Raw genomic sequence first — 20,486 nt, forward strand, 5'->3', positions numbered from 1 at the left:
ACTCATGATAAGAATGCTCAGCAAAGTGGGGAAGGGATGGGGCTCAACTTGACGTGAGCGTCTATACACAAAACCTACAGCTGAAGTCACGCATAATGCGGAAAAACTGAATGCTGCCCCCGATGGCAGGAGCAAGGCCAGGATGCCCAGTCTTGCTGCCTCCATTTAACCTTGTCCTGTAGGTCCTAGCCAGAGCAGGAAGGCAAGAAATAGAAATAGAAGACATACAGATTTAAAAGGGCAACATGGTCCTATGGTAGAGAATCCTTTTAAAATTTCAAAAGTAACTTCTAGAACTAATAAGTAAATTTAGCAAAGTTGAGGGATAAAGGGTAAATTTAGAAAAATCAACTATATTTCTATATGCTAGTATTGAAGCATTGGAGAAAAAAAACATTTTTTTTGGCCACACTGCACGGCTTGCGGGATCTTAGTTCCCCAACTAGGGATTGAATCCAGCCCATGCCAGAGTCCTAACCACTAGACCACCAAGGAATTCCCAGAAAATAAAATTCTTAAAAATTTACAATAGCATTAAAAACATCAAATAATCAAAATAATGAATAAAATATTAAGGAATCAAAATAATGAAAAAAACACAGAAGACTTTCAAAAAAAAGACTAGAAAACTTTGCTGAGAGTAACTAGGGAAGGCCTAAATAACGGGAGAGATATACTGTATTTGTAGACTAGAAAACTCAATATTTCTAAGGCACTCATTCTCTCCAAAATAATGTAGAGGTTCATTGCAAATTCTATCAAAATTCCACGAGGCTTTTTAAAAGGTTTTGACAAGATGATTCTAATTTGAGGGACTTCCCTGGTGGTCCAGTGATTAGGACTCCGCGCTTCCACTGCAGGGGGCTCAGGTTCGATCTCTGATAGAGGAACTAAGATCCTGCATGCTGCACAGCAAGGCCAAAAAAAAAAGGATGATTTTAATTTGAAATTGAATTGCAAAGGATCTAAAATAGCCAAGAGAATTTTGGAAAAGTTGAAGGGCCTACACTCTAAAGACTTACTATGAAGCTGTAGTAATTAAGACAGCATGGTACTGGCAGAAGGATAGACAAATGGGTTAATGGAAAACAGAACAGGGAATCCAAGAATAGACTCCCAAACATATGGTCAATTGATTTTCAACTAAGATGCCAAATCAATTCAATAGGGAAAAAAATCTTTAATAGATGGTGCTGAAACAACTGGATACGCATAGAGAAAAAAATTGAACCTCAACATTTATTTCACTCTCTCCACAAAAATGAAATCTGAATGGATCAGAGGCCTAAACATAAAACCCAGAACTGGGCTTCCCTGGTGGCGTAGTGGTTAAGAATCCGCCTGACAATGCAGGGAACACAGGTTCGAGCCCTGCTCGGGGAAGATCCCACATGCCGTGGAGCAACTAAGCCCGTGTGCCGCAACTACTGAGCCTGCGCTCTAGAGCCCGCGAGCCACAACCACTGAGCCCTGGCGCCACAACTACTGAAGCCTGCGTGCCTAGAGCCCGTGCTTTTCAAGAAGACAAGCCACCGCAATGAGAAGCCCGCGCACCACAATGAAGAATAGTCCCCTCTCTCAGCAACTAGAGAAAGCCCGCGTGCAGCAACGAAGACCCAATGCAGCCAAAAAAAAGAAGAAAAAAAACAAACAAACCCAGAACCTTCTGGAAGCAAACATAAGACAAAATCTTCATGACCTTGGAGTAGGCAAAGATTTCTTTCAGGTCACAAAAGCACCAGCCATACAAGAAAAAAATTGCCAAATTAGCTTTCATCAAAATCAAAATTTTCTTCTCATGAAAAGACACCATTAACATAACTGAATCACTTTGCTGTACACCTGAAACTAACACAACATTGTAAATCAACTATACTTCAGTTTTTTAAAATAAATTTATTTATTTATTTTTGGCTGTGTTGGGTCTTTGTTGCTGCGTGCAGGCTTTCTCTAGTTGCAGCAAGTGGGGGCTACTCTTCGTTGCGGCGCACGGGCTTCTCATTGTGGTGGCTTCTCTTGTTGCAGAGCATGGACTCTAGGTGCGCAGGCTTCAGTAGTTGTGGCTTGCGGGCTCTAGAGCGCAGGCTCAATAGTTGTGGTGCATGGGCTTAGTGGTTCCAAGGCATGTGGGATCTTCCGTGACCAGGGCTCGAACCTGTGTCCCCTGCATTGTCAAGTGGATTCTTAACCACTGCGCCACCAAGGAAGTCCTACTTCAATTTTCTTAAGAAGACACCATTAAGAAAATGAATAGGCAATCCACAAGCTGGAGAAAAAATTCGCAGTACAATCTCTGATGAAGGATTTGTGTTCAGAATATGTAAAGAGCACCAATAAACAAACAATGAAAATACAGACAACTCAATTTTTAAAATGGGCAAAATATTTGGATAGGCATTTCACAAAAGAAGATGGACAAATGACCAATAACCCTGGAGAGGTACCCAACATCTGCAGACATCAGGGAAATGCAAGTTAAAATCACAGTGAGATACCAGTGCACACCCATTGGAATGGCTACAATCCAAAGACTGATGACACCAAGTGTTATTAAGAACATTTAGCAACTGAAACTCTCCTACTTTGCCAGTGGGAATGTAAAACGATATAACCATTCAGAGAACTCTTGGGGAGTTTCTTATTAAGTTAAATATGCATCTGCCCTAAACCCCAGCAATTTGACTCTCAGGGATTTACCTGAAGGAAATGAAAACACATCACTGTATCAGTCATCTGTGGCTGTGTAACAAATCCCCACAAGCCTGGTGGCTTAAGAGAACACCCAAAAAAAAAAAAAAAAAAGAGAACACCCACTGATTAAATCATGGGTCCATAGGTCAGAAGTCTCTTGTGGCGTGGGTCTCATGATGCTGAGATCAAAGGTCAGTCAGACTGGGCTTGTCTGGAGGCTCAGGGACAAATCCAGTTCTTCATGTTGTAAGATCTGGTCCCCACTTCCTGATGGCTGTCCCTCTGCTCCTAAAGGTCACCCTCATGCCCCCTCCATCTTTAAAGCAATAGCACAGTGTTCTTCTCCGACTCCCTCCCCACCTCCACTGGGGAAAACCCTCGCTTTTATTTTATTTTACTTTATTTTTATTTTTTAAATATGTATTTATTTATTTATTTGGCTGTGCCGGGTCTTAGTTGCGGCTCGCGAGATCTTAGTTGCGGCATACGGGATCTAGTTCCCTGACCAGGGATCAAACCCGGGCCCCCTGCATTGGGAGCTTGGAGTCTTAACCACTGGACCACCAAGGAAGTCCCCCAAACCCTCTGTTTTTAAAGGATCATGTGATTAGGTCCTTCTCACCTCATGGTCTCCTGTTGCCAGACAACGTAACTTGATCTCAGGAGTAATAGCTGGCCATATTCACAGGTCCCACTTGCTCGAAATGGAAGGGTAAAGTCATTAAGGGCAGTCTTAGAATCTGCCTACCTCATTCACCAAAAAACCTGTATAGGGATGTTCCAGGTAGCCTCATTTGTAAGAGCCAAAACGCAGAAGCCAATCAGATGTCCATCAGCAGGTGAGTGGATCAGCCTCTTGTGCTGTAGCCATATGGTGGACATACTCTGCACTGAAAAGGAGCTACAGATGCACATAACATGGATGATATCAAAACAGTACAGTGGTAAGATTGTTTCCCACAGGAGTGCAGGGTAGCAGTTCTGAACCCACTGTGCATGCATCTTGGAATGGCACATTTAAGTGAACGGATGGTGGGAACCAGTGTGTCACTGTTGGAGTGGGCATTGCAGGTAAGCAGGGGAGGTGCTAGAATGGTCCTTGTGGTGGTGGATTCGAGTTGGAGGCATCAGTATGAACCCGTGATTAGCTTCATATAAATACAGATGCTACATAGAGAAATATTTACGGATATGTGTGCATACATAGGTTCCAATATGCACATATGTTTCCTTGCTCTGACTGTGAGAGGGCTTAGACGCTATGACACCCCAAGGGCAATGAGCACCCCAGCACCCAGATCTTGGTTTCTAACACCACCCTCCAATGAAAGGATCCAGGGCTCTTTGGAGAAATAGCTGATTCTAGGGCTGGGGCAGGAAATACAGATGATGAGCCTGGAGCGTCTTGTGGTGCCAGAAAGTAAGGAACTGTTCAACCCCCTTCCCAGAAATAAACAAACCCACAATGGTGGGGTGTATATCAAAGGGACACAAAAGCCAACCCCAAAAAACCCCCAATGGGCCAAAGCTGGAGAAATTTAAGCAACAAAATAATTTCTTATCGCATTCTAACCCACGGTGTAAAATAAATATCCTGGAGTCCATAGTGATACAAATAAATGATTGGCTCAGTAAGTGGAGATAGTAGACAAACCTCTCATGCAGAAGAACTCCAAATGGTTTATGTAGATACCCCCTGGAGGGGGAGCATTATCCCCTCTCCTCAGGTGTACATGGGGATGTCCTTCCAGAGGACAGCAGGGAAGGTGTGGGGAGTAGCTTTACCGAGAACACCTGGAAACACACCTCAGCCAGGTGGTCAAGGTCCGCATCCTCGGTGATAAGTCATGTTGACAGCAAATGCCCCTGATACGGTGTGATGAGAAGGGCACCTCGCCTCTGTGGTCTTCCCCCAAAACCCATCACTCCAGTCCTGAGGAAAACATCAGACAAATCCCAGTAGAGGGACATTCTATGAAATCCCTGGCCAGTCCTCCTTAAAACCATCAAGGTGATCAAAAACCAGGAAAGTCTGAGAAACTGTCACCGCCCAGAGGAGCCCCAGGAGACACGGCGACCAACTGTCTTGTGGGTCCTGGGACAGGAAAGGGACTTAGGGAAAAGCTAAGGAAATCTGAATAAGGTTCGGACCTCTGGTTAATGATAAATATTGTATCAATGTTGGGTCATTAGTTGTGGCTCTCCTGAAGTAAGATGTTACTAATGCGGAAATGGGTGTGGGGTGTACGGCTACTTTCTGTACTATCTTTGATGTTTTGTGTAAGTCTGAATCTATCCTACAATTAAAAGTTTACTTAAAAACCCTTAAAATGTGGGCTGCAGACACATGGCAGGCAGAGAAGGGGGCAGATTGGTAAAATCCAAACTCCATTCCTGGTAACTCAAAGCATATGCTATGGATAGAAACATCGAAATGAAACACAGTGGATGCCAAGGCCTGGTCTCACTTTCTAAAAATGCCCAGGACAGGATTCCAATCTGTTTTTAAAAACTGACCTTGTGCATCTGATCCCTGCTGGGGCCCCGAGAAGCTGTCGGGTGTGTGGACATGGTCATCTGGTCCAGGAGGAGCCCACCTCCTCCCACGAACCTACCCTGCTGTCAGATCTCTGTCCCAATTCTTTCTTTCCCTCTACTAATTTATCTAAGTTTATCGGCTTAATCAAGTATAACTACCTCTTAATTGTATAAAACCCCTTTTTCAAAGTTTGAAATGGAACACCTGAGAATAGTCCAGACGTCCATGTATTTTAAACAAGCTGTGATAGTAAAATTCAATATGTGATTTTCAATTTAAAAAAATTATGCTAAGCTAAAGAAGTCAGATAAGGACAAGAACGGGCTGTCTGATTCCATTTACATGATGTCCAAAGTCCAAGCGCTGTCACAGCTGGTCTGTGGCGACAGGAATCAGATAGTGATTGTGGGGCAGAGGTGGGGGGAGGGAGGGGATGTGGGAAGGGGCCTGAGGGAACTTGTTAGTGTAATGCCTTCCTGGTCTCTACTTTTTAAAAAATTATTATTTTTAATTGTAAAATACACATAAAATAAATCTACTATCTTAACCATTTTTTTTTTTCCTTTGGCCGTGCCCCACGGCTTGTGGGATCTTAGTTTCCCGACTAGGGATGGAACCTGTGCCCCCTGCAGTGGAAGCGTGGAGTCTTAACCACTGGACCACCAGGGAAGTCCCTTAACAATTTTTAAGTGTAAATTTCAGGGGCATTAAGTACATTCACACTGTTGTGCAACTATCATCATCATGCATCCCCAGAACTTTTCATCTGGCAAGTAGAAAATTCTACAACCATTAAACACTAACTCCCCTTTCTGTTTCTGTGGATTTGACTACTCTAGGTCCCTTATGTAAATGGAATCATACAATATTTGTCCTTTTGTGTCTGGCTTATTTCACTCAACATAATGCCCTCAAGGTTCACCCATGTTGTAGCATGTGGCAGGATTCCTTCCTTTTTGAGGCTGAATAATATTCAAGTGTGTGGATAGAGGACATTTTCTTTATCCATTCATCCATCAGTGGACATCTGAGGTGCTTCTACCTCTTGGCTGCTGTGAAAGATGTTGGAGTAAATGTGGATGTGCAAATATCTCTTCTAAACCCTGCTTTCAGTTCTTTTGGGTATACAACTAGGAGTGAGATTGCTGGATCATACGGTAATTCTATTTTTTTAAATTTATTTAATATTTATGTATTTACTTATCTGGCTGCGCAGGGTCTTAGTTGTGGCACTCAGGACCTTTTGTTGTGATGCTCAGGCCCTTCATTGGGGCGCACGGGCTTCTCTAGTTGTAGCTCGCAGGCTTAGCTGCCCCGCGGCATGTGGGATCTTAGCTCCCCGACCAGGGATCAAACCCGCGTCCCCTGCATTCGAAGGCAGATTCTTAACCACTGGACCACCAGGGAAGCCCCTATTTTTAATTTTTTGAGAAAACTTCATACTATTTTCCACAGCAGCTGCACCATTTTACATTCCCACCAACAATGCACAAGGGTTGCAATTTCTCCACATCCTCACCAACACTTATTTTCTGTTTTTCTGATAGTGGTACCTCATCATGGTTCTACTTAACTTTTGAACATACAGAATTCAGCTATAATAACTGTTTCAATGTCTTCCTCTGCTGATTTGTGATAACATCTCTATCAACACTGGGGAGGTTTGGGGGGATTGGTTACTCTCATCATAGGTCACGTTTCCGTGCTTCCTTGCATGTCTGGTAATTTCTGCTAGTATGCCAGTCATTGTGAGTTTTACCTCATTGAGTGCTGGATATTTTATATTCCTGCAAATCCTCTTGAACTTTGTTCTAGAATGCAGTTACATTACTTGGGAACAGTGTGATCCTTTTGATCCTCGACTTTATGATTTGTTAAGTGGGTCCAGAACAGGGCTCAGTCTAGGACTAATTATTCTCCATCACAGAGGCAAGTCTGTCCAGAGGTCTGGCTGATGAGAGCAGCAGTCCCATGGGGCACTGTAGCTTCTAATCTTTCCAGATGACTCTTCACATGCCCCTTCCAAGGTAGGCATGGGCCAATCCTCCACTGGAAACTCCAGGGACCCTCTCAGCTCACCTGGGTTCCCTGGGCAGCTCCCCCCTCTCTGACACTCTGTGTCATGTTGCTCGCGGCCTGACCTCCCCAGACTCTCACCCAGGGGATCCACTGGGACCATCTCGTCCCACTTCTCATGTCACAACCTGGAAACTCCCTCAAGGCAGTGAGCTGGGGCAGGTCTAGGGCTCGCCTCACTTGCCCCCATCTCTCAGGGATCATTGTCCCATTTTGCCTCGTATCCGGTGCCTTCAGAGCCATTGTTTCACACATTTTGTCTGTTTTTTTTTTTTTTAACGAAGCATTTTTATTTTATTTTATTTTTTTTTTGGCTGTGTTGGGTCTTCATTTCTGTGCAAGGGCTTTCTCTAGTTGCGGCAAGCGGGGGCCACTCTTCATCGCGGTGCACGGGCCTTTCACTGTCGTGGCCTCTCTTGTTGCGGGGCACAGGCTCCAGACGCGCAGGCTCAGTAGTTGTGGCTCACGGGCCTAGTTGCTCCACGGCATGTGGGATCTTCCCAGACCAGGGTTCGAACCCGTGTCCCCTGCATTGGTAGGCAGATTCTCAACCACTGCGCCACCAGGGAAGCCCTTGTCTGGTTTTGTGTTGTTTTTTGGTTGTTTCAAGTGGGAGGGTAAGTTCTCCATCACATCTGGAAGGAGAAGTTTTTCCTACTGGAAATGTCCTAAGTCTGGTTTTGGATGGTGGCCACATAGGTGTATCCAGTGGACAAAACTTATTGAACTCACTTGATCCGGCAGGTCCCCCTCTGAGCATAACGCTGGAAAACTGAAAGTAGGAACACAGAGATTTGCTCAGAGGTGTTCACAGCTGCATCGTTCATGGTAGCCAAAGGTGGAAACAGCCCAAGTGTCCACGGACCAATGAAGGGTAAACAAGATGTGCTGTATCCATTCAACAGAATATTATTCAGCCTTAAAAAGGAAGGAAATGATGACACAGGCTACAACATGGATGAATCTTGAGGACATCATACTGAGTGAAATATGCCAGGTACCAAAGGACAAATCCTGTAGGATTCCACTTATATAAGTGTGATGGTTAATTTTATGTGTCCCCTTCACTGGGGCAAGGAGTACCCAATATTTGGTCAAACATTATTCTGCATGTTTCTGTGAGGGTTTTTTTTTTTTTTTTTTTTGTCTGAGATTAACATTTAAATCAGTAGACTGAGTAATGCAGATTTCCCTCCCTAATGTGGACGGGCCTCATCCAATCAGTTGATGACCTGAAAAGAACAAAAGGCTGATCCCCCCCACCCCCCCAATAAGAGAGACTTCTTCCTGCCTGAGGGCCTTCAAACTGAGACATTGATCTTTTTCTACCTTCAGACTCCAAATAAAGCCTTGGTTCCCCCGCATGTCGTGCCTGTGGACTCATCCTGCCAACCTTGGGGCTTGTCAGCCTCCATAATCGCATGAGTCAATTCCTTGTAATAAATCTCTCTAAGATACACACACACACACCCTACTGGTTCTGTTTGTCTGGAGAACCCTGACTAATACAATGAGGGCCCTAGAGGAGTCAAATCCATAGAGACAGAAAGTAGATGGCGGGGGCCTGGGGCTGGGGGAGGGGAGAAGGAGTGCGTGTCTAGTGGGAACAGCCATTCAGTTTGGGACAAGGCAGGAGTTCTGTGGGTGATGGTGGTGATTGCGGCACAACAATGGAATGTGCTTAATGCCACTGAGCTGTGCACTTAAACATAAGGTTAGGATGGCAAATTTTATGTCATGTATATTTTACGACAAACATTGAACTGAACACCTCAGCTCTGTGCAGAGAGGGATGTCACCCAGAGCCGCAGCCACACACCAGGGACCCGGAAGTCACTGCCACCGCAGCCACAGCGCCGGTTGACCCGACTGAAACCAGCAGCCGAGATAAGAGAGCCTCCGTGACCTTCCCCGCCAGCAGCAGCCGTGACATGGCCTGGCCTCCTGAAGCTTGAACAAGATTTGCGAGCTGCGTCCAACAGAGTCTTTCAGTGTGGTTATAAAGATGGGGTTTGGGCTTCCCTGGTGGCACAGTGGTTAAGAATCCACCTGCCAATGCAGCGGACACGGGTTCGAGCCCTGGTCTGGGAAGAGCCCATGTGCCACAGAGCAAATAAGCCCATGCGCCAGAGCTACTGAGCCTACGCTCTAGAGCCCGTGCTCTGAAACAAGAGAAGCCACTGCGATGAGAAGCCCACGCACTGCAATGAAGAGTAGCCCCCGCTCGCTGCGACTAGAGAAAAGCCCGCGCGCAGCAACAAAGACCCAATGCAACAGAAAATAAATAAATAAAGTTTAAAAAACAAACAAAACATGGGGTTTGCTCGAGTCCACCTTTTTCTCAAATGCCTGCCTCCTCGAGCCCCCTGTGCCCTGGAGCCCTCTGTGCCCCGTCCGCTGTGCCCCGTCCGCTCTCCACCGGCCACTCCTTAAGCCTGCGGCTCAGCTGTGATCCTGGTACCTCATCGTCACAAGAATGCCCCTGCGGGTCCCAGAGACTCCGGAGCCAGTCTGCCCCTACAAGGCTGTGCGCATCTGTCGCCCGTGAGGAATCTCCTCTCCAGCGGCAGAGCCAGGAGGCCGGGAGACCAGCTGCGTCACCAAGCGTTCAGCCCACAGGGCACCAGGCACCTCGGGGGAGCCCAGAAAAACACAAGCATCCAGGTGCCCGTCCAGCTCCTGCCCCTCCTGTTCCTACTGTGCCCCAAGGCCAGGCCAGGCACAGATCCAGCGGGATTCACCGCCCTGAGCGCTGCCACAGAGTGAGCGGACTGAAGGATGTGAGGAGCTCTGAGGGGCCAGCGCCAAGGGGCCCGGGGCGCGAGCCGGCGGCCCTGGCACCGCCCCCTCCCCCCACCTCCCACGCTGGGCTCCGGCTCCCGGCCCCGCTGGCCTCTTGCAGGCGGTGGAACCCTGGGCAGAGACACCTAGAGCGGGTCGGGGTCTGGCACGGGCTCGGGGGTGAAGCCTCTGCGTCGAAGCCTGGGGGCCGGAAGTTTCTCGCGGACGGAAGGAACGGCTTCATCACAGCTTGGTCTACTGACCCCTGTGCACCTGAAGCACCTTCGGGAGGAAACTATGCGCGGGTCGCCCTGGACATCTACCCACGTGGTCCGGGGAGTGTGCCCGCCCAAGCGGTCCACTCAGGGCCCCGCTGCCCAAAGCCCCGCCCAGGGTTTCCCCGGCGACTGGGGCCGGGCCACGCGGTGAACACTGCCGCCCGGTGGCCAGTGGGTGAACTGAACGGGGCCGGTGCCCTGCTCCTCTCCAAGCCAGTCTGCTGCCCGGAGGGAGGGGCGGTGGAACTGCTGGGTCTGAGGACCCTCGGCCGGCCCCGGGGCTCCCCCGTCCTGAGAGGCTTCCCCAGGCCTCCCTGCCCCACCCCTTCCTCCGGGCCTGGAGGGGACAGGGATGGGCGACAGATGTGCTGACCTCTCGCCAAGTAGGCCTTGGTGCCCCCCCCAGTGCTAGGCCCTGTGTCTGGGGTGTGGGACACAGAGATGACCCCTGCCCCCAGGGAGCCCCCCAACCTGGAGGTGGGAGCCAGGTGTCACGGAGAGCAAGGCGTCGGGGGCCAGGCCTCAGAGGTGACAGGCAGCAGGGGGCTGGCTGCAGGGCCCCAGTGCACCCCGGTGCTCCTGAAGCAGCCCAGGTGGGTGGGTCAGCGAGGAAAGAGGCCACCAGGGACTTCCTCCGTCCTCTCTGGTCAGCAGAGGCAGGGCCTCCGGCCAGGCTGGGCCAGGGCCGAGTGTGGACGTGCTCTGGACACGACTGCTGACCCTCCTGTGGCCCCGAGCACGTCCCGTCCTGCAGCTCGGCAGGGCTGCCTCCAGGGCTGGGTCAGGCACTGCTCACGCTCCAAGCCTGGCCCCCTGTGACAGGGGCAACTGAGGCACGGCCAAGCCCAGCGTGACGATGGAGCTGGCAGCAGGATCCTGGCTGGGGCCTCGCCCTCTCGTCCTGTGAACCACAGGCCCAGCCAGGACCCATGGGAAGGACTCTCACAGCCAGACGCTGTGCCAGCACTGCCCACGGGGCACGGCCGTCACCCGCTCTCAGGCGAGGACGCGGAGGCCACGTCCCACGGCAGACTCAGGACCTGAACCCTGGGCTGGGAGACTGGGCTCCCCATGTTTCCCCGAGATGCAAACAGGAACATCTGACCAGCCCCCCCCAACCCGCCTGCCCAACCACCCAGAGGAGAGCCCTTGGGTTATAGGGGTGAAGCATCTGGGGGCCTCTTCCATGGCCTTTCCTGCTCTCTGCAGAAACGGGGGCCCTGCGGAGGGCCCTGGGTGCCTTCCTGCACCCGGTGTCATCAAGGTAGACTGCATGACCACAGATGCCCCGTGGGGGGGGGCGCGGGCACCAGGACACCGCTGCCCCCGTCTGTGTCCTGCAGTTTGTCAGGGTCTCCCCCAGCCCCAGTGCCCTGTTCCACCCAAGAAAGGGTGGAACCCTGACCTCACACCAGCATCCCCGGGGGACGCTCTCAAAGTCTCCACTGTCCGGGCCCTGACCCCAGGGTCGAGAGGGGCCCACACAGGGGACTTGTAAGGGTTCCCCAGGTACCAGGACTGAGAACCATTCCCCTTCTCTGTGCCTCGTTCTCTTCATTTGGGAAATGGGAATAATCAAGCCAATGGCAGTGGAGGTGGAGGCCATAAGCACCTGAGGGCCCTTTCAGATCAGGCCTCAGCCCGGGCAGCAGGGGGCATCCGGGAGAGACCCCTGCCCATTTTACAGAGGGGAAGCCTGAGGCTCAAGAGAGACCTGTCCAAAGTCTGTAGGGCAGAGCCCGGGACCTGGGGCCACTGTGGCCCAGGCTGGTGTGCTGGGGGGAGGGGCAGAGTGGTCATCACCCCCAACCCTGGGCTTAGTGCTGGGGTAAATAGTCACCCCAACTTTGGGTTTCATATGCTGGGGGGACAGTTGTACCCCCAGTACTGACAACCCCCAGAGGGCTGGCTGTGTTCCCCAGTGTCCCCACCTGCTCCCGTGTCCTCCCAGGGCTGGGAGGGAACAAATGTTGGAGCCCTGCTGGGAAAGCTGCCCGGCCAGGTCGCCCGCACGGGGCCCACGCTGAGGCCAATCCGCTCATGTGGCCTGGGGCTGGAGGTGCCCCTGGCCGCCCCTCCTCATAGCGGGGCAGCCCTCAGGCGGACCTCATGCCACAACCGATGGGCAGAAGGTGAGCACGAAGGGCCGCTGACCTGGCTGCTCTGGGTCCGCCGCCCCCACCAGCCCTGTCCTGCGAGTCTGCGCCTGCAGCCCCGCCCCGCCCGCCCCGCCCACCAGAGGGCGGGGCCTTGGGGCGGGGCCTGCAGGGGCCGGGTGGTGGGAGGGGACAGGACCCCCACCGCCACGACCGACCGTTCCCTTGTAGGAAACCCACGGAGCCCCCCGCACCCACTGCCTGCGGCCACCTCCTCGTGTCTGTCCATCGAGACGCACTTTCTGTACACGGAATAACACGAGCGGCTCCTAAGTGTACAGTGTGGTTGTGACACGTGTGCTCCCCCGGGTCGTCCCCTCCCCTTCCAGCGTACTCCCAGCGGGCCCTGCAGAGCTCCGGGCGCCTGCCCCCCCCCTCCCGGCGCTGCTGCTCTGGGCCTCAGTTTCCTCATCTGACAGATGGGGGAGAATTTTAGCTTCCACTTCCCAGCAGCAGAGTGAATAATGCTAATGCGTTACTCGAATTACAGCCCCAAACCCAGGCCAGGTGCCCCCCCACCGCTGCCCCTCCCCCCGGCTCCCCTGCCCTGCACAGGTGCGGCCCGGCAATGGGCAGGAAGGCGGGCGGAGAGGAGTGTTTCCGCCGAGGCCCCGGGCCCAGTGAGTGCAGACCCTGATAAGGGCGCACATGGCCAGCCGCACGTCCGCCTTTTGTCCCCAGCTCCGGTCATTCTTTCCTGCCAGGACAGAAGGACTGAGCGCCTGGCGGTGGCCTTCCTCCCCTCCGCCTCCTCTCTGCCCCGGGCTCTGAGGTCCAGGGTCTGGGGGAGTTTGAGGCCCCAGGTGGCAGGGGCCCCAGGACCAGGCAGGAATCTGGACCGAGCTGACCAGGCTTCCTTCCTGCTGGGTCCCCTCCAGGGCCAGCACTCTGCTGGCTCAGTTCAGGGCAGTGGGGAAGCGGGGAGCGTTTGGCCAGGGAGACTCCAGGGGCTCAGGCCCGGCTCAGGCTCCCTCGGGAGCAGACACTGCCCCCTTCCCTGCCTGAGGTCCCAGGGAAGCACGGGCCTAGCTCAGCCGGACTCAGAACCCACCTCCTAGGCGGCTCATCTGTCCTAAAACGACCCGGTCCGCGTGAGCCCGACATCAAGCAGAGAGAGGGCTGTCCCCCCACCCCCACTGCCGACGTGCCCACAGGGATCTCTCCCACCCAGTGAACTCCAGGAGCTGCCCTTGGCTGAGGAAAGCGTGCCTAGCTCTAAGGGTGGGCGGTGGGCTGCAGCCAGAGCCCAGGAAGGCTGGGCTGGGTGTCTGTTTCCGGAACTCCCAAGAGAGTGGGAGAGAGGGCCTGGGACCCCTGGGGTGCTGCCTCCCCACTGGCTCCCTGGTCCCCCAAAAACATGTCCCCATACCTTGTGGGGTTGGTAGCAGGGCCTGGTGGGCAGACACTCGGGCTACCTGCTCGGGAAGCACTCTGGGGCATTTCTTTTTCTTTTACAACAGCTTCTTGAGGTGTAGTTCACATACCATGCAATTCACCCATTCAAAGTGTACAATTCAGTGAGTTTGGATATATTACACTATTAATTCTTTTACGTTGTGGTAACATATATCAATATATGACATAAAATTTGCCATTTTGACCGTTTTCAAGTGTACCATTCAGTGGAATTAATCACATCCACATTTGTACAACCACCACTGCTGTCTCTTCCCAGAACTTTTTCATTTTCCCAAACTGAAATTCTACATCCGTTAAACAGTAACTCCCCATTCCCTGCCCCCATCAGTCTAGTTTCTGTCTGTCTGGATTTGTCCATGCGGGACATTTCATACACATGAAATCATATGACATTTGCCTTTTTGAGCCTGGCCTCCTTCACTCAGCTTCACGTTTCCAAGGTTCATCCATGTTGTAACATGTGTCAGTGCTTCATTCCTTTTTATGGCTGGATACTGTTCCGTTGCCTGGCTGGACCACATGTGTCCTTCATCCATCATTCATCGGTGAATGGACATTCGGGTTGGTCCCCTCTTTTGGTTATCGTGAGTAATAATAGTCACGGGCTGTGGTGTCCCTGCTTTCAGGTCCTTTGTGTGCACACCTAGGAGCGGAATGGCTGGAGGTAGTTCTATGTTTACTTTTTGAGAAATGACGGGCCCCTTCATTTAAAATGTATTTGCGGGGCTTCCCTGGTGGCACAGTGGTTAAGAATCCACCTGCCAATGCAGGGGACACAGGTTCGAGCCCTGGTCCGGGAAGATCCCACATGCCACGGAGCAACTAAGCCCATGTGCCACAACTACTGAGCCCGCGAGCCACAACTACTGAAGCCCGTGCGCCTAGAGCCTGTGCTCCACAACAAGAGAAGCCACCGCAATGAGAAGCCCATGCGCCGCAACGAAGAGTAGCCCCCGCTCGCTGCAACTAGAGAAAGCCCACACGCAGCAACAAAGACCCAACGCAGCCAAAAATAAATTAAAATAAAATAGATTTTTAAAAGTAAATAAATAAAATAAAATGTATTTGCTATGAACTGTGGTCCACCCACACCGAGGGGTCCCGCTCAGCCACGGGCAGGGACATCATGGACCCACTCACAGCCAAGACCGTCTCTGAGGCCCGGAGCTGAGCGCAGGGCACTGCTGTGTGGTTCCAGGATGGCAGGGGCCAGCCGAGGGCATAGTCACCACAGGGGGGTGTGGGTGCGTCGGGGGATGGGTGGCCCCTCGGTCGATTGTGGTGGGGATTACAGGGGGATTACCTCTACCAAAATCATGAAACCATCCACGTAGAATGCGTGCATCTCAGAGGGTGTTTAGGGCAGTGAGGCTGCCCACATGAGCCCATATGGTGGGCACGCATCTTTACACCCCTGTCCAAACCCAGGGGATGCACCATGCCAAGAGTGACCCCGGGCCGCACGATGGACTCTGCGTGGTCAGTGTGGCTTCGCCCCTGTAACAAGCGCACGGCTGGGAGGCATGTGGACGGCAGGGGCGGCTGCACGTTGGGGCGGGGGTCTGCGGGAACTCTCCCTACCTTCCTCTCAATATTGCCATGAACCCAAAGCTGTGCTAAAAATAGTCTATCTTTTATCCTGGCGCCCTCCGCCTGTAAGTGGCGGGCGGGGTGTTGCGGGAACACAGGGGCCCCCAGGACCCCAGGCGATGTGACGGAGGCATGGCGGTTTCTCTTTTATGCTTTTGGGCATCAAGTCCAACTGGCTCTTTCAAAACGAGCACTTGTTACTTCGTGGGCTGGACAACACACACAAAAAGTGATTTTCATTTTGGAATCGTAAACTACAATATAAATAAGCAAACTTGGGCCCAGAGGGCCCTTCCTGTCCTGCCCCAGACACAGGCCCCTGGCGTCCCTGCCCCTGGAGGACTCGTGTCCTATCTGGCTCTGGGGTTGGTGGGGGGAGCGGGGGTACTCCTCCCCTTGCCCGTGTCCCTCTGTCCCTCCACAGCACAGCCCACAAGTTCCAGGGAACCAGCCCAGCGAGGGGAGGCGGCTCTTTCCCTTCTGAATGTTGTTCCTTCAAATGGTGGGGGAGCCGAATGGGGTGAGGGCTGGGGCACCCCTGTGCCTCCCGAGTCAGACCCAATAAAACAGTCATGGTCGTCCCGGATCGCATTCCTGAGCCCTCGAGCCGCTTTGCCCCATTAACCCAGCGGAGCCTGGAGCTGGGACTCGGTGGTGGTGGAGGTGAGCATCCTTCTCTGAAGCCTGGGGCGGGCGGGGGGGCCCGGGTACGACAGCCACCTGTACCCGCCTCCTGAGCCCTCCACCAGCCCGGGGCTCCGTGGGCAGCTGTCCACAGTCGGCCCCGAGACGACGGGCCCTCGGGGCTCCCAGTTCCACCTAGGGGGCCTGGGGCTGGTGCAGAGCAGCCTTCCGCCTGTCCCAGGGCCGCTGGTGGCCTGCCTGGCCCGCAGCCTGAGCCTGGGGTTTCCGGCCATTGTCGGGGGTGGGGTGGGGGAGGGGTTTGGCTCAGGAAGCTGTGATCCCCAGGCGGGCCTGGCGGTGCTGGGCGGGAGGGGGAGGGGACATCCTGGCTGAGAGTCCAGCTGGCGTCCTCTGGGCCGGGAGGGCAGCCCGTGGCAGCAGCACCAATACCCTAGATGTGGGGGTGATTCTCACACCTGGGTGCCTGCCGGGCCTGGGGAGGGGCCTGACCCGCATCCCCTCCCACCCCGGGAAAGGACGCAGGGCCCCCTTCACAGGTCACACTCTGGCGCAAGTGGGGAATGCAGAGCCGTTCCCCAGAGCAGGATGTTTGGTGGAGAACTCACAGGGAGTCAGGAGACTCCAAGCACCGCTCACCTGGGACGTCTGGAATCCTAGACACAGGGCGGGGGAGGACGGGGGCAGGAAGGGGCAGCGAGAAAGCACTGGGTGGCCCGGATTCTAATCCTGGCTCTGCCACATGCCAGGTGGCCTGGAGGGGCGGTCGGCCTCTCTGAGCCTCAGTTCACTCCTGGTGCAGTGGGGGCCGAGGAGGAAACCCAAGATTTAGCCAAGGGGTCCTGAGTAATCGTTGCCACGGAGGACACTGGGGCCCAGAGAAGATGGGGCTTGCCCAGGATCGCCCTGGACCCCGGGGGTCCTGAACACACAGCCCAGATCAGACCCCAGACTGCTGCTCTCCCCAAGCTGCTGGGGGCCCAGCCTTCCTGATCCTGGTCCCACATCCCTGGATTGGGGGCCAGGGAGGCGAGAACGGGGTCGGGCTGGGCCTGTAGGTGCTTCCCAGGCATCAGGGTGAGTGCCAGGGACCCCCTGCAACTCCCAGGGGCTCCAGTGGCTGAGTCCAGCACATCCAGGGGAGGGACAGGCTCCTGAGGGGTCCAATGTGACCCCTGGCTCACAGTTTGCAAGGAGGGGATGGCTCACGGGCCACGTGACATCCCGTGAGCTTCAAGGGGCCTTGGTTCAGCTCCGAGCCCGGCCCAGAAAAGGCCACAAACTCTGGGTCCCACGTGTGCATTTCCTACTCCATCCGGGGGTCCCGGCAGGATCCGGCAGCAGCGCCTCCAGCCCTCCTGGGGTTAGCAGGGAGAGTGTGACCAACCACCACCAGCTTGGGCAGCTCCTCAGATGATAAAGCACAGAGGGACCTCTCGGCCCAGAAATCCCACTTCCAGATACGTTCCCGAGAGAAGGGAATACAGGCGTCCACACAAGAACTTGCACATGCGTGTTCACAGCAGCCCGAATGCACATCAGCTGAGGAATGGACAACACATGTCCATCTGCACAGTGGAACGTTATTCGGCCGTAAAGAGGGACGAAGCACTGACTCACGTTACAATATGCGTGAATCTCAAAAACATGATGCTGGCGGGGGGATGGGATGAACTGGGAGATTGGGATTGACATGTATACACTAATATGCATAAACAGATAACTAATAAGAACCTGCTGTATAAAAATAAATAAATAAAATTTTTAAAAAACAAAGAAGCAGGCTGCTGAGTGAAAGAAGTCACACACACAAGCCCCCACATCGTAGGATTCCTGCTGTAGGAAACGTCCAGAACAGGCAAGTCCACAGAGACAGAAAGTAGATTGCTGGTTGCCCAGGGCTGGGAGGTGCGCGCCATGAGGGCTGTGGGGAAGAGACAGCATAAGGACGCAGGTTTCTTTCAGGTGATGAAAATGTTCTAAAATTGACCGTGATGATGGCCACTCAAGTGACCGTCCTGAAAGCCGTCGACTTGTGCACTTTGAGCTGGTGGCTTGTGGGGTACGTCAATTACATCTCAATGGCGCTGTTATATTAAAAAAAGAAACCACTGGCCGGCCCGTCCCGGAGCTCTGGCTAAGGTCACACAGCTCTCAGGGCAGAGCCTGCTTGTTTGGAGCAGAGTTGCCTGCCGTGGGCAGGGGGGCTGAGCAGCTGGGGGCCGGGGGAGGCTTTCTCCTCCTCTCCTGGGCCTGGTGGGGGGGGGTCTCTGTCCCTGCACACGTGGGCCTCTCTGGAGACCTGTAGCCGCAACGGGATGGCCACGGCGCTCCAGCCCCACACCCCGCAGCCCCTGGGCCAGGCTCTGCTCTTCTCTGGGCCTCAGTTTACCCCGGTGGTCCCTAAGACCCCAGGAGCCCTGCACCCAGGGACGGAGGAGGGCCCTGCACCCCCTCGCCCAACCACCGGGCACGGGAGCTTTTCACCGGGAAAAGAACCCAGACTAAATTTACGCCCAGGCCCGTGCACAGCGGGGAGAGGTCAGGAGGCCCCCACCCCGGCCCCTTGACGCAGTTCCCTTTCCCCTCTGGAGGGGGTTTCTATTGTTCTCGAAGCCTGGCTCCCAATCTCCCGCACGCTCACTTCCTGTTTCCTGGCTGAGAGGAAACAGAGATTTCTGGCCGGGTAGCCACCCCCACCCCACCCCCGCCTGTCTCTTTACATTTTTAAGGATATTAAATTGCAATGATCACAGGCGGCTTGGGAGCTGACTGTGAGGCCAGGGGGACCTCAGGGCCACCCACAGGGAGCTCTGCACTTGGGGGGCACGGGCCCCTTTGAGAACCTGGTGGAAGCTGTGAGCCCCTCCGCCCCCTCCCCCAGAAAGGGCTTGGGCGCAAGCTGTCCACCGTGACAGTGTTTAGAGACACCCAGATCCCCCCCAGGGCTCCCCATCTGATCTGACAAGCGGGGAAACTGAGGCAGGACAGCTTCCAGCCTCTAACCTCCCTGACCTTTCCAGAGCCCACGGCCGCCCCACGGAGAGGCAGACTCTTCTGGCCACACCGTCTCCCTGAGGAGGGGACCCCCCGCTGCTCCCAGCAGCCCCCTTGGCCCCCCAGACAGATGGGATGATGCGCGGTCCGGATGCGGGGCCCGAGACCTGCCTGGGGGTGGGGGCCACCGTGCCCACCGCCCTGCAGACTGCTGGAGGTTGGAGGTCAGACTGCCCGTGATGGTCTTCGTGACCCTGAGAGGTCAGCCGTCCTCCACAAACGGGGTCAGATGGCAGAGCGAACCCCGCAGGGTGGGCCTGAGAGCCTGCGGGAGCCACATACACGCAGCACGGCAGCCCCAAGCTTCAGCCGTCCCTCTTGTTATTTTCTTCCCCGAAGGCCTCGGAGAGCCTGGCTCCCGGCTCTCCGTGAGTGGGCAGGGCGGGGAGGAGACAGGATGGCCCAAAAGGGGGCGCTGAACCGTGGCCCACCTCCATTAGCCTGCTCCCCCCCCCCCCCCCCACATACACACGTCGGTTCTCTGGAACTTCCCTTTCCCTCCCGGGAGATAAAGTGTTTTTTCCCCTCCACGTTAACGGCCGCCCCATCCGTCGGGCTTGGCAAATTGCAGCCTGACCGTGAGTGGGGCTTCCGTCCAGGGTGCCAGGCAGGGAGCGCAAGCCTCCCTCCCTCAACCCCCACGACAGGGGGAGCTCTGAGGGGCTGGGGGCAGCGTGGGTTCCAGGCAAAGCCGGGCACTAGGACAAGCCCGGGCCATGGGGCTGAGGACCCGAGGATTAGGGCCTGGCCACAGCCCCAGGAGGGAGGGTGTCAGGCTCTGTCCTCGGCTCTCCCTGCTCAGCGAGGCTCCTGCAGGGGTCAGCCCGGACCACCACTGCCCACCTGCCAGCTTCCAGGCGGGACTGGGTGCCCAGCTCCTGGCCATAGTCAGCACCTTGACCTTGACCTTGACCCCGACCTGGCCAACAGCTCTAGAAACAAACATTTCATGGAGGCTCCTGGGAGCCAGGGATGCACTGCACACCCACAGCAGAAATTACGCCAGGGGACCCCCAAGCTTACTCCCCAGGGGTGGTCTCTCCTCTCTCCACTGCCCAGACCACTGGTGCCCTGGGACATTCACTGTGCCTGCATTTTACAGACCGTTCAGCAAAGCAGAGGCTCGGAGCTCGGCCCCCTCAGAGCTGCCCTGCTCCCCAAGTGCCCCCTGCCCGGCTCTCACCCCCACCCCGGTGTCTCCCCCATAAAATGAATCTGTCCCCAGGGAGGAAATCTGTTGTTCAAAAAATAAGATTT

The 20,486-nt window shown here is 54.3% G+C and overlaps 1 long non-coding RNA gene across 1 annotated transcript; it reads left to right on the plus strand.

Moving 5' to 3' along the window:
• The first annotated feature begins 285 nt into the window (after window positions 1–285).
• LOC309633292 lies at window positions 286–9,618 on the plus strand. Its single transcript, XR_014247413.1, has 2 exons — window positions 286–3,762; window positions 8,051–9,618. It is a non-coding gene; the product is annotated as an uncharacterized lncRNA (long non-coding RNA).
• The last annotated feature ends 10,868 nt before the right edge of the window (window positions 9,619–20,486 follow it).

The sequence above is a fragment of the Balaenoptera borealis genome (assembly GCF_965194805.1).
Source record: "Balaenoptera borealis genome assembly, chromosome: 8".
NCBI classification, from domain to species: domain Eukaryota; kingdom Metazoa; phylum Chordata; class Mammalia; order Artiodactyla; family Balaenopteridae; genus Balaenoptera; species Balaenoptera borealis.